The sequence below is a fragment of the Equus asinus genome, chromosome 21 (genome assembly GCF_041296235.1).
Source record: "Equus asinus isolate D_3611 breed Donkey chromosome 21, EquAss-T2T_v2, whole genome shotgun sequence".
Taxonomy (NCBI): Eukaryota; Metazoa; Chordata; class Mammalia; order Perissodactyla; family Equidae; genus Equus; species Equus asinus.
The window spans coordinates 18,019,806-18,046,100 of record NC_091810.1 but is presented as its reverse complement, the minus strand read 5'-3'; the positions used below and the strand labels follow the sequence as shown (position 1 = coordinate 18,046,100).

At 50.2% G+C, this 26,295-nt stretch overlaps 1 protein-coding gene across 10 annotated transcripts in view; it reads right to left on the bottom strand.

The window, feature by feature from the left end:
• Positions 1 to 26,295, bottom strand: part of ATP2B2 (ATPase plasma membrane Ca2+ transporting 2) — a 354,925-nt gene that overhangs the window by 180,088 nt on the left and 148,542 nt on the right. For all 10 annotated transcript variants that reach the window (XM_044755363.2, XM_070492453.1, XM_070492452.1 and 7 more), the window contains one exon: positions 14,666 to 14,758. The gene's annotated coding sequence lies outside the window, so the exon portion shown is untranslated. The remainder of the gene's footprint in view (positions 1 to 14,665; positions 14,759 to 26,295) is intronic.

The window sequence follows — 26,295 nt, the reverse complement described above, 5'->3', positions numbered from 1 at the left end:
GGGACCCTCCGACAGTGCTGGCCCTTAAAGCAGGGTCTCCCCAGCTAAGAATGGGGCAAAACCTGTCCCCAGTCCTGAAGAGCAGGCTCCCAGAACAGCGTCTGCGCTGCACGTAGGGCAAGTGGATGTGAGCCAGACACAGCTGTGGCCTGAGACCCTCGCCAGCTACAGACCTCAAGGGCATAACCCCCACCACGGGCAGGCGGCCCCTCGATGGGCCCCAGAATTCACAGGCCTCACCTGTGCAGGTTTCCTGCCCCCACACGTCCTCACAGGGACGCAGAGCCAGCCCCACTTTCAGGAACTTAGCCCGAAAACCAGGAGGCACCAGAGAAAGACCCATAAATAGTCAGTTGAGCGCTGGTGCCGTTTATTCATCCTCGAGAAGAAGACGTGGGACTCAGGACCAGAAGCCCTTCACTGATGAACCTCCAACCTGAGAACTTTCACAGACACGAAGAAAGCCCCAGCCAGGGGGCGGTGTCAGCGACTACAGACGGGTGTTCTAGCCCCGAGGGCAGTTAGTTCCTTGAAACCTGGTGATTTCCCCGTTGATGCTCATTTTTGAGGTGTCCTCTGGACGTTGTTAAGCCCGCCATGTCCAGCCAGCATGGAGCAGGGTGGGAACTGTATAAAGAGACTGTGGGACAGGGCTGACACGTCACTCTTCACAGCCCAGGGGCTTGTATTGTCTCAGCTGAGCTACAAGGACAGAGCGCAAACACCGCAGGGAGTCTAGTCTGTGTGCCGTGGAGAAGCCGGAGGTGGCCGTGGGCCACACTTGTCGGAACTACAGCCTTTGCTGCTGCCACTGTCAGAACGCCTGCGACACGGCAGGGACCATGGCAGGGACCACGGCAGGTGCTTTCACATACAGCATCTCTGCTTCCGACAATAACTCTGCTGCGGAGGCAGACTTAGCCCCCGGACGGAAGAGGACACTGAGGGTCAGAGAGGGGAGGTGACTTGCCCAAGCCCACCCAGCCAGAAGAGGCAGAGTTTGGATTCGAACTCAAGTCTGTCAGATCCCAGAGCCTGGGTTCCCCGACATTTCACAGAGGTGAGGCGGCGGGGTTGGAGATGGAAAGACAAGGACGGTGAAGGGGGGGCCCGTGGGGCAGAGACGAAAGGGAATGTGAGCCTCAGTAGTTAAATGTGTGCTGAGCACCTGTTGGGAGCCAGGCCACCGAGAGGAGACGCACACTGTGCCTGCCCTCCAGCCGCTGGGGGAGCCATGGACGCGTCCGCTAAGTCCTACTTGATCTGTCCTCCCTCCCGGGTTCAGCAGCTGACCCTCCTCCCCTGGGCTGGCCCCTGGACCAGTCTGTGTCCTGGTTCCCATCCCTGCAAGGTCTGCATCCCCTGCCTTGGGCTTGGCTCTGGGCTCACTGGATGTTTGTGGACCCCCAGGCTTTGCTGCGCCTCAGCTGCTGTGCTCATCCCCTTATCACAACAGTCCTCTCTGTGAGGTTCAGAGAGGTTAAGTAGCTGGCCCGAGGTGGTCCAGCCGGTAAGCGGAAGAGGCAGGATTTGATCTCACGCCTGTCTCACTTCATGGCCTGAGGCATGCCCTGTGATCCTGTCTCCCCTATGGCCACCGTGCCCAGCCCTTCCCACCTCCCGGCTCCTTCCACAGGGTGTCCCCTGCTTGGAGCACAGCCTCTGCTGAAGCCAGCTCCGCACTCATTAGCTGGAGGAGATGCATTTTGGAAACCACCCAAGGAAAAGACACTTGAGATAACTTTCCTCCGTAGCTTTTGCTGCCAAAATGCGCTGAACCCCGACTGGGGGCAGGCCTCTGCAGGACCCATGTCGACGCTGCCCGTTTGGCTGGGATTTACAGCCGGCAGCACACTTTCCAAGTTATTACCTCACAGACCCAAACGGCAGCCCTGGGCTGGCTGTCCCGACCCTCCTTCTACAGATGAGGCGGCCAGAGACTCAGGAAGGTCATGGGGCTTGCTCAAGGTCACATTCCCCCCTGTGGTGACCTTGGAGAAGTCACGCTCCCTCCCAGAGCCTCAGATGATGATGGTGCTGGCTTCTCAGGGCTGCTCAGGGCGGGGGGGGGGGGGGGGGGGGGGGGGGGGAGGGGGGGGATGTGGGGCGTGGGTAAGGAAAGGAAAACGGGTGGAAGGGTCCAGCACAGAACCTGACCCACGAGAGGCGCCCCGCAGCTGACTCTCCAGACAAAGAAAATCCCAGACGTGTGGATGGTCAGGGAAAAGGAAGGCCAAGGGGGAAACTTCTCAAGCCCCCACTGTGCCAACAGCAGGCAGGTCGCTGCGGATAGCTACTGTGCCCATTGGTGCTGTCTACTCCTCGGCACGCGTGGTCGCATTTCACCTTCATTACAAGGGACAATTTCTCTCCCCAGTTCACAGAGGAGGAAAGAGACGTGCAGACACGTTAGGTAAGTGGGAACCAAAGGGCAGTTTTTCAACAGAAAAGAAAAAACAACTCAAGTTCAGAGTAAGACAAGCCTGTAAAGTAACCCTCTGCCCCCAAAAGACCCCTCCGGAACTTCTCTCCAGAACATCTCCTTTCTCTCCTCAACCCCTCAAGCTCTCACTTAGCAACTTCCTTGACCTCAGAGTTTACGGCTAGCCGCCTCCCTCAGCCTGAGGTTCAGGAGCCCCTGGGAACCCCGGCCCCCACCTGCTGGGCCAGGCCAGGAGTGACACTGGGCTCGGTCCCTTGAGAATCTCTGCTCTGTTTTTGGGAGTGGGGGCACTCCTGCCTCACACTCAGCCGTGCCCCTGAGGCATGGTGCATCTGGTTAACAAACATCCTGTTTCCTGGAAATAGGAAGAACCCCGGCCTGGTCCTGTCTCTGGAGCCTCTCCCACCTGGAAGTCTGGGTGATTCCCCGGGGACCCCCGTGTCACCTGCAGCCAGGAGAGGGGAACGAGGGATGCTCGTCGGCTCCACTAAGCAGACAGACCCAACAGGTCCAAGCATTTCTCTCTGGGCCTCAGTTTCCTGTTCTCTAAATTGCAGGAGAAAAATAAAAGAAAGCAAACTGGCAGGACCAGACTGGGGCAGGAGCCGCAAACCAACCGCTCGGGAGAGCAGCCAGCTTAAAATAAATTTGTTTGTTTTGCTAGAGCTTAAAATAAAAATTGAACTAAGTGCCAATGTTTAAAAACTGGGAGATCGTGCATAGGAATCCAGATTTCTGGCTTCTCGTATAATATTGGAAGTGCTGCCCACCGGGCGTTGGCTGGAGGTGGGGGAGGCCGGAGAGATGGGAAGCAGGTCACCAGGTCAGCCCTCTCCCCATCTGACTCCATCAAGGGTGCGTTCTCGCCTGCATCCAGGAGATAAGTGAGTTTGCAGCTCCTGGACCTCGCTGTCTCCCGAAAGCCAGGGCCCCTCCAGGCAAGAGGGTGGGCTTCTGCTATAAAACCTTTCCCATTTATTTCACAAACACTCAGTATATGCCAGGGGTTGTTTTAAACATACCAGGAACAGTCCTGAGTACTATACACATACCAGTCAACTACTTACTTCTCATAACAACCTTGTGAGGTGAGTACCACTGTCATCACACACATTTTATTGATAGGGACACTGAGGCACAGAGAGGTTAACTCACTTGCCCAAGGCCACACAGATAGGAAGTGGCGGTCTTGGGATTTGAACCCTGGCAGCCTGACTCCCGAATCTGTGCTCTCACCACTGTATGAAGCTACCCACCCGCCTTCTCTGGGAAGTGGCCAGTCTTGTGGTTTTGTCCAAGTTTCCATGAGCCAATATGAAATCCAGATGATCACCCCTCCCCCATTTCTCCTTCCCTCCTCTCCTGTATGGATTACTTCCCTCCCTCATGTGTCGATCAACTCCCTCAACCCTCCTAACAACCCTGTAGGGTGTAGGTACTGCCAGTATCCCCATTTGAAGATGAGGACATTGAGGCACAGAGAGGTCCAGTGACCTAGCCAAGGTCATGGGGCTGGAAGCGGCAGAGCCAGGGCTGGACCGAGGCCACCTGCTGCAGAGCCTGTACTCTCAGCACCTTTCTCTCCCCCTCACGCCCCCAGCCGCCCACCCTTGCCATTCATTTCTTCCCTCCTTCTGTTTTTCACTCACCCATCCATCCAACACTCAGCTCAGACCCTGGGCTGGGCATGGAGGACAGCTGTAAGGGGCATCGAGGTTGGGTGGAGCGGGAAGGTGGCATTCTGCTCCCAGACCAGGAACTGCCCATGACCACTCCCTCTGGAGCTGAGGCCAGTGGGAGAACTGGTTTCCAGCTGACGGCCCTGGAGAGCTCAGGAGGAAGCAGCAGAGGGAGGCCTGTGGCCCCCAGCAGCTTCCTGCAGGTGAGGCCCCAGCAAGGCCCTGGGAGATCCTGGGAGACCGGCAGCCGCCCATGGCCCAGACCCCACGCTTCACAGCTGCAGCACTAACCAGCCTCTGCTCCTGGCTCTGCCATCCATCTGCTATGAGATCCTGTGCAAGGGGGCTCCCTTTTCTGGGCCTCAATTTCCCCATCTGTAAAATGAGGGTGTTGGGCCACTGGAGGCTGCAAACTGGCAGTTTCCCCGATTACTGACAGCCGACAGTAGGATGGTACATTCTTCACAATTTGAGTCAATATTGATATGTGGATATTAATGACAGTCCATACTTGATCCAAATTTCCTTAGTTTTAATCTAATGTCCTTTGCTGTCCCAGGATCCCACGCAGGTACCATACTATATTTAGTCACATGTCCCCTCTGGATCCTCTTGGCTGTGACAGTTTTGCAGAACTTTTTAAAGTTAAATTTGAATGCCTCAGAAGGAAGGCTTCTGGGTACCAGAAATAGTCTACACTTGGATCTGGGCGGTGGTTACAGGTGTACAAATACATGTGAAAATCATCCGGTGGTACCCTGAAGATGAGGGCACATCACCCACTTTACTGTAGGCATATCAAGCCCCAATAAAAAACAACTGAATGACTCTCTCCAACTTGCCACAGTCCCCAGCACTCCCTATTACACTCCACTCAGAGTTTATCATTCTTTTCTATCATCTGCTTGGCACCTGCAGCCACCACATGGTATATATATAAGCCTCTTCCAGTTTACTCATTTGTAAAATGGGTGTAACGATATTTTCTACTGGATAAGACTGTAGTGACGATTAACTGAGATAACATATATACTATAAAGTTCTTAGCACAGTGCCTGGTGCATAGTAAGTGTTCAATAAATGGGAACAATTATTATTATTGCTCATGTAATGTTTATATCATTAAAACAAGTGCACAGCTCTCCTTTCTCCTTAAAGCAAACCCTGTCCTCTCTCTCTTCTTCCTCCCCTGCCTCCTCTTACGTCTTCGTCCCAAGGCCCAAACTGACGACCAGAAAATGGAGGAGTCATCCATGCCTGCAGAAGTGGCCCACATCTGCCAGCAGAGCCAGGAGACCACGAGGCTGACCCGGAGACCTGTCCCCAGTGCCCAAGGACACTCTGGTGGAAGCTGGGGCCCCAATCCCCCCCTTCGTAAGGAGCCCCTTGGGGTGCAAGGAGCTCTTCAGTTCCCAGACACTCGCCATCAAAAGCTGCATCCTGTCCCCCCAGGGGATCCCCTGGACAAGGACCCCGGGGGAAGCTGGAGGGCTTTTGGAGGTGGGCTGTGGAAATCCTGGGGAGAAGGGAACCTCCCACATGGCTCGCTGCTGGCCCAGCCTCTGCGGGATGCCAGCATCCCCTGTGAGGCTCCCCCAGACCTGAGCCCAGAAGCAATGAGGTCAGCGGGAGACAGGTTCTCAGACACTTTAGGGCGACCTCTGTTAAGGAGAAACCAAGCTCTGGGCAGGAGGTCCTGAGGGTTGACAAAGGCCAATGAGGCCAAGGAGGTGGGGAGGGGACTGGGGGTTGGGAGGCCAGCACTGGGTCCTGTCTTGCCCCCTGACTCGCCATGTGACCACTGGCAAGCCCCTTTCCATCTCTGAGCCTCCCTTTCCTGATAGTAATAACAACAAGAACAAGAATAAATAGTAACAGTAGCGACGATGGCAGCGATGATGGTGGCGGTGCTGATAGTGGCTCCCAACTTAAGTATGAGGTGTGGGGCGAGCCCTGTGTGTGCGCAGTGCAGTTTCACCCTTACAAGTACCCCACGCCGCAGGGCCTGTAAGGATCTCCATGCATGGAAAACACGGGCATCGGAGGGTCAAGAACTTGTCTAAGGCTCCAAGCTAAGAAAGGCTGCAGACACAGGACTCGAACCCCAGTCCAGGCCATCTCCTTTGCAGCTGCACCTGTGAGACCCCTGGCGGGTCTCCTAACTTTCCTTCCAGCTCTGGCCTCGCGGCCTCTGGAGGCCGGTCCACGTGCAGGGAGTCCCAGGGAGCAGTGAGGCCACTCAGGGGTATGCAGCACTCAGCAGTGCTGAGGGGCCGCATCTGTCGTCTCATCTGATCCCACAACAGTGTTGGGAAATACGTACTGTTGTCACCAGCCCCAGTTTACAGCGTGGGAAACGGAGGCACAGAGAGACCGGAGTACACGTGCAAAGTCTCATACAGGTGTCAGGATCTGAGCCCGGGCCATCTGGCTCCAGGGCGCCCACACCTGCACGCTTGAGCAGCCCTCTGAGGGGAGGGGGCCCATAGAGCCCCCCAGGCCAGGCTCCACCTCGGTTTCCAAAGGGCTCATGTGGCCCAGGCCTCATCCTCCACCCTCCCTCCCAGCCCAGGACTCCAAGGCCGGCAGAGCCCTCCTCTTACACCCAGCTGCTTCCCAGCACTGGAGACCCAAGTTCCCCAGGGGCCCAGCCCGTCCAGGGCCGTGGGCAGTGCCCGGCAGACCCGCCCTCCCATACCTGGGCTGGAGATGGTGGCGATTCCCCCGGTGTCCCGGCCAGGTCCCAGGCCACAGACACAAACCCTCGCTCTGACCTCTCGGCTTCAGCAGCAACAGCCACTGCAGACTTCTGCACCCAGCGAGGGGCCGCGGCACCTGGTCTGGCTGCCAGCAGGGCTGCCGCCCTTTCTGGCCTCGGGATCAGCGAGGCGGGAGGCTGGTGGGGAGGGGCGGGGGAGCACGGCTGGCCACCAGGGGCCATGGGCTGGCCTCGGCAGTGCCACGTGCTGGGCAAAACGGCAGCCTGTGCCAAAAGCAGCGTGGGGGGCGGGCACGGCTCTGCCCGGCTTCCTCCTGGGCCCCAGCGCTGGAGGCTTCGGATCCTATCAGCGGCGCCCTGGCTCCAGGCCTGGCTACCTGGAAGTGCTCTTGTTCTGAGGACTCCCTGTACGCCTGGCTGGTGCAGAGTGGCCCTGGGGACACGAGGAAAGGGCAGCCACCATGCGTACATCAGGCTGGACCCAGGAACGGAGGCTTCCAATGAAACGGGTCATGTGAGTGTGGATGTCGGGGAGAGGCCAGGCTGCGAGAGGAGGAGGACCTGGGCCAGGCAGCCCAATCTCACCTCCTCCAGGAAGCCGCTCTGGACTGAAGGGGAAAAAAGGCGAGAGTCTCCCACCCGGCCTGTGTCTTGGCCCCATGACACTCCTTGCTGTTCCCTCTCATAACGAGCCCACCGCCTTCTCTCCGTTTACAGAGAACAGTAAGGAAACGCGCTGTGTCCTGTCAAGCAGAGCACAGCGTCCCTTCTCCAACATCCCCGGAGAGGGAACCCTTCACGGGAGCCTCCCAGCTCCCAGAATCCTGTGTTTGCTTTATCTGAAACATTTCAGGTGTGAGGAACTCACCCCGACTGTTTTTTTTCACCTTTACGTGAATTGATATTTTGCTCGTCATGACGGCTCCTATCTGACAAATCGTAGAACGTCTGTGCCACAAACATATTATTTAGTGAGCGAGTGCCTGCCTCCACTTCCCAGCCTTTGGTTTTTTGAAATACGGTTTAAGTCGCACAGGGACCAGATGAAAAGCCCCCTTCCGGGCAGAGCCAGGGCGGGGACCCCAGCCTGGCGGTTCCGGGAGGCGGGCGCTGGGTGGACGGGGGGCTCTGCCTGGCCTTTGCCTCTGCTGCCCCCCACGACGCAGCCCCCAGGGATGCGTGTGTCAAGCCTGGGCATCGATCGTAGCTTCCTGACCGTTCGTCTCTGCTCCTGGCTTCAATGCGGCGAGACTCCCTCACTTCACAACTACGCCCCTCAACGGCCTCCTTGTACTTCCTTTCTCAACAGTGCTGAGCACCTGCTGTGTGTCAGGGACTAGGGATCCAGAGCAAGACTTGGACTCTGTACCCATGAGCGTGAGAGGATCACGAAGACACTGATGAGCATCCACGTGCTCAGAGAGGGTAGGTCACTTCCTCCAGGTCACACAGGTGGGAGGAAATGGGGCATGATAGTCAGACCTATTTGAGTCTAAGGCCCAAGAAAACTCTTTGCACTGCCCCACTGCTCCTGGGGAGTTTAGAGTCTAGTGGGAGAGATGTAACTAAACAACCAAATAAGACACAAGACGACACATTCCACAGAGGCGTACCTGAAGGGCTTCCGGGACAGAGAGGATGGAGGGACCAACTTTCATGGGGTGGAAGTCACACTGGGGATGGGTCCTGGGGAGGCGAAACCTGAGCAGTGCGTTCCATTCTCTAGCTTAAGAAATCAGATAACTCGTGTGGTTAAAACTGTGTCTCAAGTACGAGTCGCCCAGCCCTCCAGGAGCGCTTCCACCCTCATGACCACTCTGTGACCTGTTTGCTGGCCAACCGAGGACCAGAGAGGTGAGGTCACTCACCCAAAGTCACCCAGCTGGGCAAGATTTGAGCCCAAAGTTCGGGCTGTCTCCACCACGCCATGCGTCCCTCCACTCCTACACATTTCCTTGTTTCATCCTCCCCTTGGTGCAGAGGGATGAGCAGAGTTCCCCAGAGACAGTGGAAAGGCACCCCCAGCACCATCTCAAGGCTTGAGGCAGACCTTAGTCTGTGACAAGCGGCGCAGAGGAAGGTAGATTTGAATGCAGCCTCCAGCCCTCCCGCCCACGGGTGGCTGCGAGGCCACCCTTAGTGCCCCAGTGGTTTCAGGTAAGCACTTCCTTCTGCTGCAGCTCCTCTCTGAAAACACGAATGTTCCTGGGCCGTGTACGCCCACCGCCTCCCGCCCCTGAGGGGGTGGAGCACCCTGCTGGACCTCAGTCTGGGTGAGGTGGTCCAGCAATATATCCAGCTCCACAGACATTGGATGGGTGCCACCTAGAGACACGGCCTGTGCTAGGGGCTGGGGGTCCCTGCGAAGACGCCGTTGCCCCCAGCGCTCCAGGGATGGGAAGGGGCTGTCCGACTTGGCAGCCTTGGCTCCCAGCTCTGCCACCCCAAGCTGGAACTCAGAGCCTCCAAAATGGGCAAAATGAGGAGCAGGAAAAGGATGGGGATACGGGAATTTATGGCACTGGGGGGGGGGGCACAAACTCAGGCCCCCGGACGGCCGCACTAGGTCAGAGGCTCCAGGTGCCTCGCCACAGTCACCCGGAGCCACTGCACCTACAGAGAGCAGGGAGCAGTCGCCCCAGGTCACACAACAGCTCCCAGCAGAGCGGGCCTGCGAGCATGGGAGGTTTCCTCTGCCCAGCCAGACTGGACTGGACTGGCCTTTCTGGAGGCCACTCCTAAAGCCAGACAGAGCTGGCCAGGACCCATCTGGTCCACCAGCCTCGCTTGCAGTGAATGAAACCGAGGCCCAGAGAGAGAAGATGGAGGCTGCCAGCCAGGTGCCCAGCACCCTGTGAGGCCCTTTATAGACATCCCTCACTCACAATGTAGGAACCATCTCTGCTTTGCAAATGGGGAGACGGAGACTGGAGAAGCAGCAAGATTCACCCAGGGCCGCACAGCCCAGACTGGCAGCGCTTGGATTTGAACCCAGCACCCAGGCACGTGCACGTCTAGTCTGGTCACTCTGCCCAGTTCACAGCACAGTGTCTTCAGGGGTCATGGCAGCCTTGGAAATACAGATCGATGGCTCTTAGCTCGAGTGATGTGGGACCCTCCAATATGTGGGGTAAGGAAGCTTATTTTAAGAATAGGGATCTCGAAAGAAGGGGGGTCTACCACCCACCCTTCACCTCTCCAGGGACCCCAGACAAGCCACGGACGCCGTGGGGGTGACCGGCTCAGGGTCCCCTGCACTCCCTGTGCTCCCAGAGTCCAGCGTGCAGCCAGGTTGACAAAGAGCTTGGGTTCAAACCCACTTGCTCCTCAGGTAGGTAATGGCCCGAGAGCCCCAGACTGGAGTTTGCGAAGGCCGAGGCCTATGCGGGAATCTCCTGGGAGCTAAGGAGTCAGTGATTTTGAGAAGGACATTGCCCTTTTGCAAAATGATGTAAAATATATTTGAGCCTATTTGAGAAATGTCATGAATGAGCTGGCGGCCCATTCAGAGTCCATCTCAAACCATGATGACGGTGTTACGGATTGAACTGGGGTGGGGGCACCCCACCAAAAGGTACTTTAGAGTCCTAACCCCCAGTACCTGTGAATGTGACCTTCCAAAGAAATAGGGTCTTCTCAGAGGCAAGCAAATTAAGATGAGGTCATTAGGGTGGGCTCTGATCCAACACGGCTGCTTTTCTTATAAAAAGGGGCAATTTGGGCACACACACACAGCAAAGATGAGGTGAAGGTGGGGGATCAGGGAAATGCACGCACACCCAGGAGTGCCAAAGATCACCAGCAAACCACCAGCAGAAGGAGAGGGGTGTGGGACAGTCTTCCCTCACGGTACTCGGAAGGAGCCTGCCCTGCCGACACCTGGACGTTGGACTTCAGCCTCCAGGGCTGTGCGACAACAAGGTTCTGTTCCTTTAAGCCACCCCGTCGGGGTGCTCTGTTAGGGCAGCCCCAGCAAACCAATGCAGATGGCGAGCCGACTGTTCCCAGCCGTGCAGGTGAGAGAGTCTGACACGGTCCCAGCAGAAAGAGGCCCGGGCTCCCCACAATCTGAGGCAGCTGTCCCCACCGGGGACCACCAGGAGAACAGAGACCCACTGAGCAGCCGGTGATATCAGGCCCCCTGCTGGATACCTTGGATTTTCTCTCCTCTTAGTCCTTCCAACATCCTCAAAAGGGAGGGCCTCTTACTCCCATTTTATGGAACATAAAATCGAGGTGGGAGAGTGTCTACACAACTTGCCCAGGGCTGCACGGGCAGGACCTGAACTGGCAGAGGTGAGCCGCGCAGTCAGGGTGTCTGGCCGCCTCCCCAGACAGAGCCTGCACAGAGCACCCTCCCCGGGGAACGAGGCCTCACCGAAGGGCTGGGCGTGTCCCCCAACCTCTTTGCTCCGTCCCCCGTATTTCGGACTCTGGGGAAGTCTGCTCAGGGGGAGGGCCCACGTTTTACTCCCTTCTCTCATTGAGGAAAACAGGATGGAAAAAGGATAAGACGCTTAAGAATCCTCAAGGACTTTTAAGGCCCTCGTTGGTGCAGGTTCTCACCCTTACAAAGCATGTTCCCGTGCGTTGTCCCCGCTGCCAGCACAGGCCTCAGATGGGAATCGCCGTCCGCACTGGAGGCAGGACCGGCTGCTTTGTAAATGAGCGTTAGTTAGGGCAGCCTCAGATGGCGCTCCAACGTGGAAATTCTGCCAGTCGAATTTATTTATAAGGAAGGATGCTTGTAACTTTCACTTAAAAGGGATTTCCACTGGGACGTTTTGGGCGTTGTTCTGGCACAGACTGGGAGTGAAATGTTTCCCCTGAATGTTCTCTGACTCCATTAACCTCTCTCTCGGTTCACCTTCTCTCTGGAAGCTCCTACTGGCAAAGAAGGTGGGGGCTCGCTCCACTCCCTTATCAAGGAGGTGACGTTTCTCTACTCAGCCTGTCTTGGCTCATCTTGGCGGTGGCAGGGGGGTCGGGCTCCGGGAGGCCCTTCTGCTTTGGCCACTGGGGAGCCCGAGGCTCTGGGGAGGACAGTGGTCTCCATGGCTCCTGGAGGGCCTGTCCCCACCCAGAGCCCCGGTCCAGCCAGGCCTGGCCCAAAGGGGTGCTGTGGCATGCTCGCTGGATGAGCAAGGGGCCTTGACCCCAGACTGGGAAATGCAGACAGAGCCCAGTCGGACTGTTGGTTCTCCACTTTCCTCCACTTCCTCTGCAGTTTGCTAAAAACCTGGACTCCAGAGCCAGACCTCCCGGGTTCGAATCCCAGCTAGGGTAAGTAAGGCAGCACTCTGTGCTTCAGTTTCTCCTTTTATAAAATGGGGATGATGGCCATGCATGCCTACCTCATGGGCTGTTGTGAAGACTAAATGATTAATATTTTTAAAGCACTTAGGATAGGGCCAGCACTGTATTATGTGACTGCTATTATTATTGTGATTATTGTGATTAATTAATTTAGCCAACACGGGTTGAGGGCCCTATGTGTAGAGTCTCAGATGGACCAGCTTTGCTATACTTGCTGAGCGACCCTGGGCATTCTAGTTAACCACTCTGTGCCTTGGTTCCCTCTTCTGTGAAACAAAGGTAATAAAGCTACGCATATTACAGGCTGGTGGTGGGGATAAGGGGCTTGTCCCAGCGCCCGGCCCATGGAAAGTGCTTAGTAAGCCATAGGTACTATTATCATCATCGATGCCAGAGTTGCTGGATTCCTGCCGGGTCAGGCTGGGCCCTCCCCAGCTGCCCTGGGAGAAACTCCGATCACCTTGGACAGATCCACCGGCGCCTGGCCCCAATTCTTCCTGCCAACGTCCCAGCCCTCCAGACCCAGAACTTTGGCCCAGCCCTTCCTGGCACGCCGGCCACCCCGTAGTCATCTCCCAGCCCCAGAGGGACGTTTCCCAAACAGTCATCGGATCTCTAGAAGCCTCCAATAGTGGCTAGCATGCGTGCAGACTCAATGCAAACTCCGCAGGGGCCCTCGAGGTCCGGCCCACGGGCCCTGAGGTGCATTCCTCTGTCCACATCACCTCCGTGGGGCCCTTGCTCACCCTCCCCAGCCCACTGCCCTCCTTGCTCTTCCTCAGCCCCACCGGGCCACTTGCTCGTGGGGTCTCCCACCTGCCCAGCACGCTCTCCCCAACCCCGGACCTCTGCATGGCTGGCTGCTCCTGCCATCGAGACGTCCTCTCAGAAGTCCCCTCCTCAGTGACTGCCACCCTGTTTTGTTTTCTTTGCAGTGCCTGCCACACCCTGGAGCCATCTCATTCATTTGTCTGGTCTCCTGTCAGCATCAGCAGCAGGAGGACGGGGCCTCACCTGTGTCATTCACGAGGGCACCCCTGGGGTGAATGCAGGCCTGACAGTGACAGCACAGAGGTGCTCAACAAACACCTGTAAACCAATGGACAGGGGCTGAGCCCTGACACCAAGCATCCTTTGGGGAAACAATAATGCATCTCTGTTATATAATAAAAGAGGTTGAGGCCCTGGGTGAAAATTTCACCATGTGGTTGCCAGCCACTGGCCGGGGAAGCCTTTCAGCCCATCTCAGAGGAGGAGGGGGGATGTCACCTCCCCTGCCGTGGACCCTCACAGACAGCTCTCCTCTGTCTCCCGCCTGCCCATGCCCGTCAAAAGCTGCTGGGTTTCAACACCCATGTTTCTGTTCCGTATTATCGATCGTTTAATATTCAAGAGACGGCATTAAATAAATATGTGAGCAATTATGTAATATGTTTGGAAACAATCTGGTTCGTCCCAGAGTGACTGGGAGAGGAACAAAACTTCAGCCAAGCAAGAATCTGGGTGATCCCTGAGGGCGGGGACAGGCATGCGGCCAGTCTGCCTGCCTGCGGCCTCCCTGATTCGGGTCCGAGTTCCTCATCTCCTGGGCACCGGCGGGTGGGGTGGTAGGAAGCGAGCTCAGCATCCTGGGTTGCATCCTGGCTCTCCCACCGCCGGGCTGTAAGCGCCTTCTCTCTGGGCCTCAGTGTTCTCATCTGTGAAAGGGCTAACAACGCCTACTGGGCCCTCAGCTGAGACAGTGACTCTGAGCTCTGGCTCAAGGACATCCTTCCGGAAGGTAAGCTGTGTCTGATGCTGGAAGATGAGCAGCATGAGCTCTGGTTCCTGACAGAGGTGGGAAGTGGGGCACAGAGCATGGACTCTGAGGTTTGTAGATACACAGTGCAAGGCGGACGGAGCAAGGCAGTAACAGAGGCCCAAAGGAAGGGCTCGGGTGTGCAGAGTAAGACATGCTTAATCCCAGCCAGGAGCCAGGGGATCCTACGGAGCTGCCATATGGGCTGGCTCTGCAAGGCTGGGTGGCCTTTTGACCCCAGAGAGAGGGCTGCCCCATTTAACTAACATTCATCAGGCACCTAGCATGTTTATTCATCCAACAAGCATTTATTGAGCACCACTGTGTTCCAGCTACTCTGCAAAGCACTTTACACGGATTATCTTTGCTTGGCCTTCACGAGAGGAAGATGCTGCTGCCGTCCCCATTTTACAGACGAGGGAACCGAGACTCAGTTCACTGTGCGAGGCGATGCTGCCTTCCTTCTCCCCGTTCTATGCCATACTTCCTATTCAAATGCAAAAGGGATGGGGGGAATTGACCCAAACCAGGACAATGCTGCATAAATCATTCACATGTCCCGGTCAGGGGGTGGAGGGAAGGTAGCTGCTGCCACGCACTGCTTTCCTGCTCAGCTGACCCACCGTTAGCCACCCCCTGCCCTGTCAGCAGTGCTCTCTCCCCAGATCTGCCCCACCCCCAGCCCCAGCCAACCCCAGTCTCCAACTCACCCTCCACGTCTTCTGCTTAAACGCAAGGTATCAGGATTTGGAAGATGGGGCCCATGTCTTGCTGGCTCTGGGGACTGGGTGACGAATTCAGCTCTAGAAAAGGGGAGATGACATTGGTTAAGGATGGGTGACCCGACGGGGACCTGGGTCAGGATAGGAAGGGAACAGTGGTGTGGAGCGCCCCCAGCTGCCGGCACTGGGCCAAGGGCAGGCGGGGCTGGAGACAGAAGACAAGCAGGGCTGCCTCTTCTCTCCACCTGCCCCCAGGGGCTGACCAGCCGCAGGGGGACCCAGCCCCTGCCTTTGCCTTCAAGACACCCCTCCCAGGCCCTCCCAGGCTCCAAGCCCATCTTAGGAGAGGAAGTCCACCCGCTGGCAGGGGTGTCAGGATGGGTCCCACTGCCCTCCATCCTCTGTCGTATGGCCTCCAAGGGCAGAGGGAGTGTGGCAGCGTGGTCATGGCGTGTGCTCTGGAGAGACAGAAGCCCTGAGGCAGGCGGCTTCATCTTTCCGAGCCTCGGTTTCCCCACCCGTAGGACAGAGACGATAACAGCTATCATCCAGGGCCTTGTGAGGAGTCACTGAAACGTACTGCCTGTGGGGCCCTGGCTCTGAGAAGTTCCGTGAACAGCAGCAGAAGGCAATCAGATGCCACACATCTCTCCGTCGGGCTCCCTTTATTTGCTTTTATATCCATTTATTCAATTATTTGTGACTTTTTATTTTGAAATAATTATTGATTCAAAGGAAGTGGCAAAGAAATGTACAGGGAGGTCCAGTGCCCCGTCCCCCGGCCTCCCCCAGCGTCATCTCACACAGCTATGGGACACCGTCAAAACCAGGCACGTGACATGAGCACAATCCATGGAGCTCGCTCAGATTTCTCCCGTGTTACATGTCCTCGTGTGTGTGCAGGTCCACGCAATCTTATCACGTGCGAAGCTTTATGTAACCACAATCACAGTCAAGATACAGAACCGTTCCTTGGGCCACCGCTTTATAACTGCCCCATTCCCCGGCTGCCATCCTCCCTGACCCCTGGCGACCACGAGTCTGTCCACCATCCCCATAACACCGTTCTTTCGATGATGTTCCACACGTGGAATCATGCTATATGTAATCCTTGGGGACTGGAGTTTTCATGCACGTAATTCTCTGGAGATTCATCAGGTTGTGTGTATCGCGAGTTCATTCCTTTTTATTGTTGAATTCTATTCTATGATATGGAAGTATCACAGTCCATTTAATTATTCACCCTTTAAAGGACGCCTGGGTTATTTCTGGTTTTGACTATTACGAATAAAGCTGCTATAAACATTTGTGTAAAGGGTTTTTGCGTGAACCTAAGTTTTGGAATAAATGCCCAAGAGTGCAACTGTTGGGTCATGTGGTTTAGTGTCTTTTAAAAGAGAAAATTTCCTTTTTTTTTTCTTTTGAGGAAGATTAGCCCTGAGCTAACCGCTGCCAATCCTCCTCTTTTTGCTGAGGAAGACTGGCCCTGAGCCATCCGAGCCCATCTTCCTCCACTTTATATGTGGGACGCCTACCACAGCATGGCATGCCAAGTGGTGCCATGTCCACACCTGGGATCCAAACCAGCGAACCCCGGGCCACCAAAGCAGAACGTTTGAACTTAACTGCTGCGCCACCAGGCCGGCCCAGAACATTTCATTTTAAAAAGAAAATGGTACAGAGTGGCTGTACCATTTTACATTCCCACCAGCAACCTATGAATGGTCCAGTTTTTCTGCATCTTTGTGAGCATTTGGTGTTGCCATTTTTTATTTTAGCTATTCTGATAGGTGTGACATACTTCTCCTTGTGGTTTTAATTTGCATTTCTCAAACGGCTGATGATGTCAAATACCTTTTCTTGTGCTTATTCACCATCTGCATATCCTCTTTGAAGAAACGTCTCTTCATGACTTTTGTCCATTTTCTAATTGGATTTGTTCAAAATTTTTTTTTTTTACTATTGAGTTTTGAAAGTTTTTTTATATATGTCAGTTACCAGTACTTTGTCAGATTTTGTGGTTTGCAAATATTTTCTCCAGATCTGTAGCTTATCTTTTCATCCTCTTAACAGAGTCCTTTCCAGAGCATGATCTTTTAATTTGGTGAAGCCCAATTTATCATTTTTTCTTTTTATGAATCACGCTTTTGGTGTCAAGTCCAAGAACTCTTTGTATCGCCCTAGATTCTGAAGATTTCCCACTTACATTGTTTTCCTAGAAGTTTTATAGTTTTGCATTTTACTCTTAAGTCCATGGTCTATTTTGAGTTATTTTTGTATAAGGTGTGAGACTTAGATAGAAGTTCTTTCTTTTTACTTTCGCTATGGACGTCCAAGTGCTCCAGCACTGTTTGCTGAAAAGGTTATCATCTTCCCTCCACTGGAATTCTTTTGTCGAAAATCAGTTGGGCTTATTTGTGTGGGCTTACTTCTGTATCCTCTATTCCATTCCATCGATCTGTGTGTCATCTGTCTGTTAACACCGCATAGTCTCGGGGCGGCCCCGTGGCCGAGGGGTTAAGTTCTCGCACTCCGCTTCGGTGGCCCAGGGTTTCGCTGGTTTGGATCCTGGGCGTGGACATGGCACCGCTCGTCAGGCCATGCTGTGGTGGCGTCCCACATGCCACACCTAGAAGGACCCACAACTAAAATATACAACTATGTACTGGGGGGCTTTGGGGAGAAGAAAAAGAAAAAAAAGGAGACTGGCAACAGCTGTTAGCTCAGGTGCTAATCTTTAAAAAAAATAAAATACCACAGAGTCTTGATTTCTACGTAATACATCTTGAAATCAGGTCGACTGATTCTTCTCACTTTATTCTTCTTTTTCAAAACTGCTCTAGCTTTTCTCGCTCCTTTGCCTTTCCAGGTAAATTTTAGAATAATCTTTTCTACACCTACAACAATTTTGCTGGGATTTTGGTAGGAACTGCAGAGAACTGACATGTTCATCATGTTGAGTTTTCCAATGCATAAAAACAGTACATTGCTTCATTTATTCAGATCTTCTTTGATTTCTTTCACTGGCATTTTTTAGCTTTCAGCGTACAAATCTTATACAGTTTTGTTAAATTTACACCTAAGTATTTCGTTTTTTTGAGTGACTGTAATGGCATTGTATTTTGAATTTTGGTGTCCACCTGTTCATCACCAGTATGTAGAAATACAATAGATTGGTGTGTGCTTGTCTTAAGTCCTGTGACGTGTGTAGGGTCGTTCATGGTGCTCCCTTACCATTTGGATACCGGCAGGGTCTGCAGCGACGTTCCCTGTTTCATTCCTGATTTTGGTAATTGCTGTCTTCTCTCTCTCTTTCTCTCTCCAGCTCTCTCTCCTTCTCTGTCTTGCTAGAATTTTGTCAATGTTATTGATCTTTTCAAAGACTCGGCTCTTTGTTTCATTGGTTTTCTTGACTGTTTTTCTGTTTTCAACTGCCTTGATTTCTGCTCTGATCTTTATTATTTCCTTCCTGCTGACTGATTTGGGTTTATTTCGCTCTTCCTTTTACAGTTCCTCAAGATGGGAGCCTCGATTATTGTTTTGAGACTTTTTCTCTGTGCTAATTATGCATTTAGTGCTATAATTTTCCTCTCAGCCCTGCTTTAGTTATATCCCGCAAATTTTAATACGTTGTATCAAACTTCATCAAATTTCATTTTCATAGAATTCAATACATTTTAAAACTTTCCATTTAGACTTTCTCTTTGACCCATGGATTATTTATATGTGTATCACTTAGTTCCAAGTGGGTGGAGATTTTCCGATTATCTTCCTGTTACTGACTCCTTGTTTGATTTTATTGTAGCCAAAGAACATACTCTGTAAAATTTCAATTACAATTTTTCCGAGGTTCGTTTTATGGCCCAGGATATAGTTCATCTTGGAATACGCTCTGTGGACGCTTGAAAAGAATGTGTGTTCTGCTGCTGTTGGGCGGAGTGTCCTATAAATGTCGATTTGATCCTGTCGGCTGCTGGCGGTGTTGGGCTCTCCTATATCCTTGCTGATACTCTGTGTAGTCATTCGACCAGTTACTGAGAGGGGGGTGTTGAAGCCTCTCACTGTAACAGTTCTGTCAGTTTTTGCTTCACATATCTTATGGCTCTGTTGTTTGATGCATACACATTCAGTATTGCTATGTCTTCTTGGTGGATTGACCCTTTTATCATTATATAATATCTCTCTCTATCTCAAGTAGTTTTCTTTGCTTTGAAGTCTACTTTATCAAATATTAATATAGATACTTCTACTTTCTTTCTTTTATTTATTTACTTACTTATTTATCTGAGGAAGACTGGCCCTGAGCTAACATACATGCCCATCTTCCTCTACTTTACAGGTAGGCACTCATCCGAGTCTGGGATATATGAGGCATAAAGAAACCCCAGGAAAGGGCCAGCCTAGTGGTGCAGGGGTTAAGTTTGTGCACTCCACTTTGGCATCCCAGGGTTTGCATCCCGGGCACAGACCTACACACCACTCACCAAGCGAGGCTATGACGGTATCCCACATACAAAGTAGAGGAAGGTTGGCACAGAGTTGGAGCTGAAGAAGCCAGAAGTGAGGACATGCCAATGCGCAAGCAAAAAACGTCCCAACAAAAGCCTGTTCTCTCCAGCAAAGTCCGAGTGCCTACCTGTCCAGTCAGGAGACAAGAGGAACTATGGGCTTTTAAGAGCCCTTTTCCTTTCAAAGTTGTAGAGGTGATTTTTCTTTTGATATTGTATAACAAAATGTGCAAACATTTGAAAGATCTACATGACTCATGACCCAATATTTTCTAAATGACCAGTGCATGATGTTGCCAAAGCACACATGCGTAAAAGACTCATCAAAGGGGAAGACAGAAAAAAATGGATTTTAATGTACAGAAGGAAAAGTTCATTGACATGGCTTCAGATTCTCCATTGCAATTAACTTTTTAAAAACTTTGCTTTTTTTTTTTTTTTTGCTGAGGAAGATTAGCCCTTAGCTAAATCTGTGCCAGCCTTCCTCTACTTTATATGTGGGTCACTGCCACAGCGTGGCTGACAAGTAATGTAGGTCTGTGCCTGGGATCCGAACCCATGAACCCAGGCTGCTGAAGCGGAATGTGACAAACTTAACCACTGTGCCATGGGGCTGGCCCTGCAATTAATTTTTAAGATGCTATCTGTTATGGGTTGAACGGTGTCCCCTCCACAATTCATATGTTGAAGTTCTAACCCCCAGGACCTCAGAATGTGACTGTATTTGGAGAGAGGACCTCTGAAGAGGTGATCAAGTTAAAAGGAGGCCATTAGAGTGGGGCCTAATGGAATCTGACTGGTGTCTTTAGAAGTAGAGGAAATCTGGACACACACGGAGACATCGGGAGGAGCATGTGCAGAGGAACGGCCCTGTGAGGACACAGCGAGAAGACGGCCACTGAAGGCCAAGGAGAGAGGCCACAGGAGCAACCAGCCCCATAACACCCTGATCTTGAACTTCCAGCCTCCAGAAGTGCGAGGAGACGCACACCTGTTGTCTGTGTGTGTGTGGCATTTGTTGTGGCAGCCGGACCAGACTGACACAGTATCAGTTGTTGAGTTTGGGTGTAGTATCAAAGCAGAATCTCTAATTATCTGAAAAGGCTGTTAAAATACTCCCTCCCTTTCCCACCATACATCTCTGTGCAGTTGGAATTTCTCCATATACATTAACCGAAACATCACATGGCAGCAGGCCGAACACAGAGGCGGATGAGGATCCAGCCGCCTTCGATGGAGTCATTAAAGAGATTTGCAAAAATAGAAAACGACGTTACTCTGCTCACTAATTTTTTTCTGTTTTGGAAAATATAGTTATTTTTCACAAAATATGTTGTCATAATGGGTTTATTATTTGAAATGAATTAATAAGGAAGTATTAAAATCTCAGTTTTAATTCTTAATATGGTAAATATGGAGAGATGGTATTTGTGTAGGCAAAACTCTTTTGGGTCTTCAGTCATTTTTAAGAGTGTAAAGGGTTCTGAGACAGAAGGTTTGAGGTCAGCCTTTCCCACACCTGGGTCAATCGAATATGACTGTCAAGATGGTTAACAGCTGTCCCTCACTTGATCTCAAGTTTGTTTTTTCCCTTAATAACTTGCTTGATTAATACTTAAACACATTTATTTTTAAAGGAAGCTTTTATCACTACCATCAGTGAAAAACCAGTGCCACTTTCCAGAAATAAATGATGACAGTAACAAAGAAATGTGATGGTGCATCCTTACATTTACTGAATTATTTTGCCTCAAGCAGAAGAATGAAACTGGACCACTATCTTACACCACACAAAAATTAACTCAAGCTGGATTAAAGACTTGAATGTAAGACATGAAACCATAAAACTCCTAGAAGAAAACATAGGCAGTAAGTTCCTTGACACGAGTCTTGGTGATAATTTTCTGAATTTGACTCCGAAAGTGAAGGCAACAAAATAAAAAACAAACAAATGGGACTACATCGAACTAAAAAGCTTCTGCACAGCAAAGAAAATCATCAACAAAATGAAAAGGCAACCTACTGAATGGGAGAAAATATTTGCAAATCATTTATCTGATAAGGGGTTAATATTCAAAATACATAAAGAACTCATACAACGCAATAGCAAAAAAACAAACAATCCGATTAAAAAATGGGCAGAAGATTTGGACAGACATTTTTCTAAAGATGATATACAAATGGCCAACAGGCACATGAAAAGATGCTCAATGTCATTAAACATTAGGAAATGCAAGTGAGAACAACAGTGAGATATCACCTCACACCTGTTAGAATGGCTATTATCAAAAAGACAAGAAATAACAAGTGTGGGCAAGGATGTGGAGAAAAGAGAACCTTTGTGTATTGTGTGGGAACGTAAACTGGTGCAGCCACTATGGAAGCCAGTATGGAGGATCCTCAAAAAATTAAAAATAGAAATACCATATGATCCAGCAATTCCACCTCTGGGTACTTACCCACAGAAAACAAAAACACTAATTTGAAAAGACACACCCACCCCCATATTCACTGCAGCATTATTTACAAAGCCAAGATATGGAAACAACCTAAGCATCCAACAATGGATGAATGGATAAAGAAAATGTGGTATATATGCACAATGGAATATTATTCAGCAATAAAAAAGAATGAAATCTTGCCATTTGCAACAACATGGATGGATCTCGAGGGCATTATGCTAAGTGAAATAAGTCAGACAGAGAAAGACAAATACTGTATGATCTCTCTTATATGTGGAATCTGAAAAAAACAACAAAAAAACCAAACAAAACTAAGCTTATAGATACAGAGAACAGATTGGTGGTTGCCAGAGATGGCGTTAGTGGGTAGGAGAAATGGCTGAACTGTTTTTGTTTTTTAGTTTAAATACGCTGACTAATAATAAAAAGAAGACAAGTCTCTTATATACCTATGTTCTTACGTTTCACCACAGAACAAGCATTGAACTCATGACTCACAAGCCTGTTAAAGGTCAGATGCCAAACAGGACATCTACGATGAAGAATCCAGGTCTGGAGTAGCCTACTCAAAATTGGAGTTGCAGCCGATAACAGCTAATTGTCCAAAAGAAAAAAAATTGAGTCAACAACTCAAGATAAAAATTCTTCCCAGAGACTTCGGCCTCAGGACCTGGGGAAAGGTAAAGCGTCTGCCTGAGCGTAACGTACACAAAGCAATGTTCCAGCCCTATGCCGTTCTCATCATCTCCTTCTCAGTCCCACGCCTTTGGGAGACGGGAGATATTCAGGTAACTGATGTGTGTTCACTTAGTCCACTTAAACTGGTTGTGATCATCCTGCTGTATTTCCTGAACCTTGAGAAAGGGTCGCCCATATTTGCACACGTGGAAAGCACTATCCCTGTAGCTGCTTGTGGGGCCCCAGATGCATCAGAAGAGTCAGGTAACTGAGTCTCTTCCAATATATTCCATCTTAAATTGTCACACCTGGAGCATTCAGTTCACTACAAATCCAACATCAACTCCACTTCTTTTTCAGAGGGAAACATGCAAGCACCCTACACTGAAATACGCTTCTTTTATCCAACTCAGATTCAAATATTATTTTATTATTTTACTTTTATAAATATTATTTATTTATCTCCTCCATCTAGACCCTTGGTTTCCTCTGATATCCCATTAAGTCACTTTTCTATTTCTTCTCTGCTAGGTCCAAAATTTCATTCTCTATTGATTCTTCAAGAACTATGAATTCTTAAGAATTAAAGAATTAGAGAATTATGAAATGTCTTAACACTCAAAAATTATTCTTGATCTCTGTATTTTTCCTTTTCTTCATAATATGTTTCTATCAAATCTTAGTCAATAATTGTCAATTTCACCAAAACCAATGTACTCTTTTTTATTAAAATATAATTGACATATTACATTATGTAAGTTTAAGGTGTGCAATGTGTTGAAAAAAACTCCAGTGGTTTTGACATAAAGATACGCACATATTCAAAGGAGCAGAACAGAGTCCGAAAACAAAGCTATCCGTGTAAGAAGAACTGATTTTTAACAAAGGCATAAAGGCAATTTAGTGCAGAAAGGATGCCCCTGTCAACCAGTGGTACTCAGACAAGTGGACATCCATATGCAAAAATAAACAAACCTGGATCCACATCTCACACCATATACAAAAATTAACTCTAAGTGAATCATAGGCCTAAATCTCAAGCCTCAAATTATAAAACTTTTAAAAGAAAACAGAAGAAACCCTTTGTGACCCTGACTTTGGCAATAAAAGTGTAATCCATAAAAGAACAAACTGATAAATTAACCTTCGTTAAAACTAAAAACTCCTGCTCTTCACGAGACACTGTTAAGAGGATGAGAAGACAAGGCACAAGGAGAAAATCTTTGTAAAACATCTATCTGAGAAAGGGCTTGAATCTAGAATATGTAAAGAACTCTCAAAAATCAACAATAAGAAAACCACACAATTTTAAAAATGAGTAAAAGATTTGAATAGGCAAAGAAGATTGCCAGATGGCAAATAAGAACACGAAAAGACGCTCAACATCATTAGTCATTGAGGAAACGCAAATTAAAAATGGAACAAGATACCGCTGCACACCTATTAAAATAGCTAAAGTTGAGAAGACTGACCAGACCAAACACTGGCAAGGATGTACTGTGCTTTCTTCTTGGTGGGGGGAGACGCAAGATGCAATAAGTCATCTTTTATTTTGGAGGTGATGTCCCAGACTACTGGACCCTTCGAAAGGTTACTGATGCGGTAGACCCCTGAATCCTCTGAGGACTTATCTCCCAGCCATTGTACCACGTGGCTCTTACCAGGGACTCCGCCATGCTGGCCATTTATTGCTTATTTGGTCCACGTAGCATGATGTCATCAATAGAGTGGACCAACGTGATATTCCGAAGGATGTCCAGATTGTTTAGATCTCTTTATTTTATAATTTGATAGAAGTCAGGAGAGTTAAGATAGCTTTGAGGAAAAAAACAAGAAGGAACAGGATGTCCTTATGTTTAGTGGACCCTATTGCCTGCCTGAGGCCCCGACTCCACAGGCAGCTTGTTCTCTGCTCAGAGTTTAGCCAACGTTTAGGTGGGGGGGGGGGCTGTAATGAAAGATACGCTAGTTCCAGACAGAAACTTTTGCCTTGATGTGACCTGGAAAACTGAAAGAGGACTGAAAATGAACTAGTTTTCCCACAGGTGATGGGCTGTTATTTCATAATATCCTCTTGGGTACCATCAGAGGCACATGCCCCACTCTTAGGGATGCTCAGATTTAATGGCGCCAAGGCTAAGAGGTGGGGGGAGTGGCTCCTTCACAAACTGTGCTTCTGGCTCCTTGAAGCAGGTGGGGGAGAGGGTCCTTCTCTTGCTCCCAAGCCCAAGATCATTGACCTTGGCAGCTAAGCTTGAGAAATAATGCACTGTAGCTCAGGTGAGCCCACGAGATGTTCTCTGCAGTCCTTCTCTGAAAACAAATCAGTTTACGACCTGCAGACACCTCAACCCAAGCTAGTGCACACTCCCTTCTCGATTCCACCCGCTCCGGAATCTGTGTTAACCTCCTGTGTTCCTTTCTAGGCGATGGTACCATGGCCAAGAATGTGGCCAGCAACATTGTCTATAGGAGCCACTCTGGAAACAACGCACATGTCCACCAGCAGGAGAATGAATCAACAGACTGTGATATCTTCATGCCAGGGAATATTACACAGCAATGCAAACAAATGAACTCTAGCGGCAGCAACCTCATGGATGACTCTGAGTGACATGATGTTGCCCAAAAGAAGCAAGACCCAGAAGGTTCCATACTGAGCAATGTCATATTAAAGCACTAAAACAAAATCAAAACCAAACCCTAGGTGGTATCAGCATACACACACAAGGTAAAAATGTTTCTTAAAAAAAGCACATGGGCAGCGACAATCTTCCTCAAGCAAAAAGAGGAAGACTGGCAACAGATGTTAGCTCAGGTCAGGGCCAATCTTCCTCACCAAAATAAATAAATAAATAAATAAATAAATAAATAAACAAAGTATATGGGAATTCTCTGTACTTTCCACTGAATTTTGCATGAACCTAAAACTGCTCTAAAAATACAGTCTATAGAACAAAAAAAAGCAAAGAAATGATAAACCTAGGACGGTCATTTCCTCTAGAAGAGGCAGGGGGTTGAAATGGCGACACTCACACAGGAATATGCAAATTATTGGTGACATTTTAGTTCCTGAGTGGGGTGGTGGGTCCATGATCTATGTTGTATTATTAAGCTAAAATACATGCTACACAATTTCCTTTGCATGCATCAAATATAATATTAAAAAATTTAATAAAGGAAAAAAAGGTACAGTCTCTCACCCAGCAACTTTGCTTCTTAAGAACTTATTCTAATGGAAATAATTGGAAATGAAAACAATGTTTCAGTCATAAAGATGTCCATTATGGTGATAATTTGGACACAATCTAAATTTTGAATCCTAGGGAATCAGTTAAGTAAATTACTGAGTAGCCACAGGATAGAATATTATGCATCTATCAAAAATCATGTTTTCAAATAATTTTTAATGACCCAGGAAAATATCTTGATAACCTGGAGTGGAAAATGTAGAGTAGAGAACTGAAGAAGAAACTTATTATGTTTATAGTATAGGAAAAAAAAAATAATGTAGAAAGATGTTCCCAAATGTCATCATTGCTGGGGTAAGGTTTTCGGTTCCTCGGTAACACGGCTCCATTTCCCGGTTCTCCACAGCACACGGGCCTGTAGAACACATACAGGAAGCCGGCTTGCCCATCTCCAGGGCGCTCACAGCCCCCTCCCCTCGAATGATCATCCCACCGGCCCTGAGGCTGGAGTTTAGAGCCTGCTAAGCCCCAGGCAGCTCGACTCCACCAGGGGGCAAGAGAGGGAGGGAATGAGGCTCAGACACCCCTCCCCTCCCCCAGCCTTCAGCCTCCTGACTGAAGACGCCCTCAGTGCACCTCCCTTCCCACCTCAGCCTGACCCCTCCTTCACTGGGCCCGCCCCACCCAGCCCCTGTCCGGGGTCGCCTACTGGGAACAGGAGAAGGAGCCATTCCCCGGGCTTTGCCTGGCTCTGCCCCAGCCGCCAGCCTCTCTACACA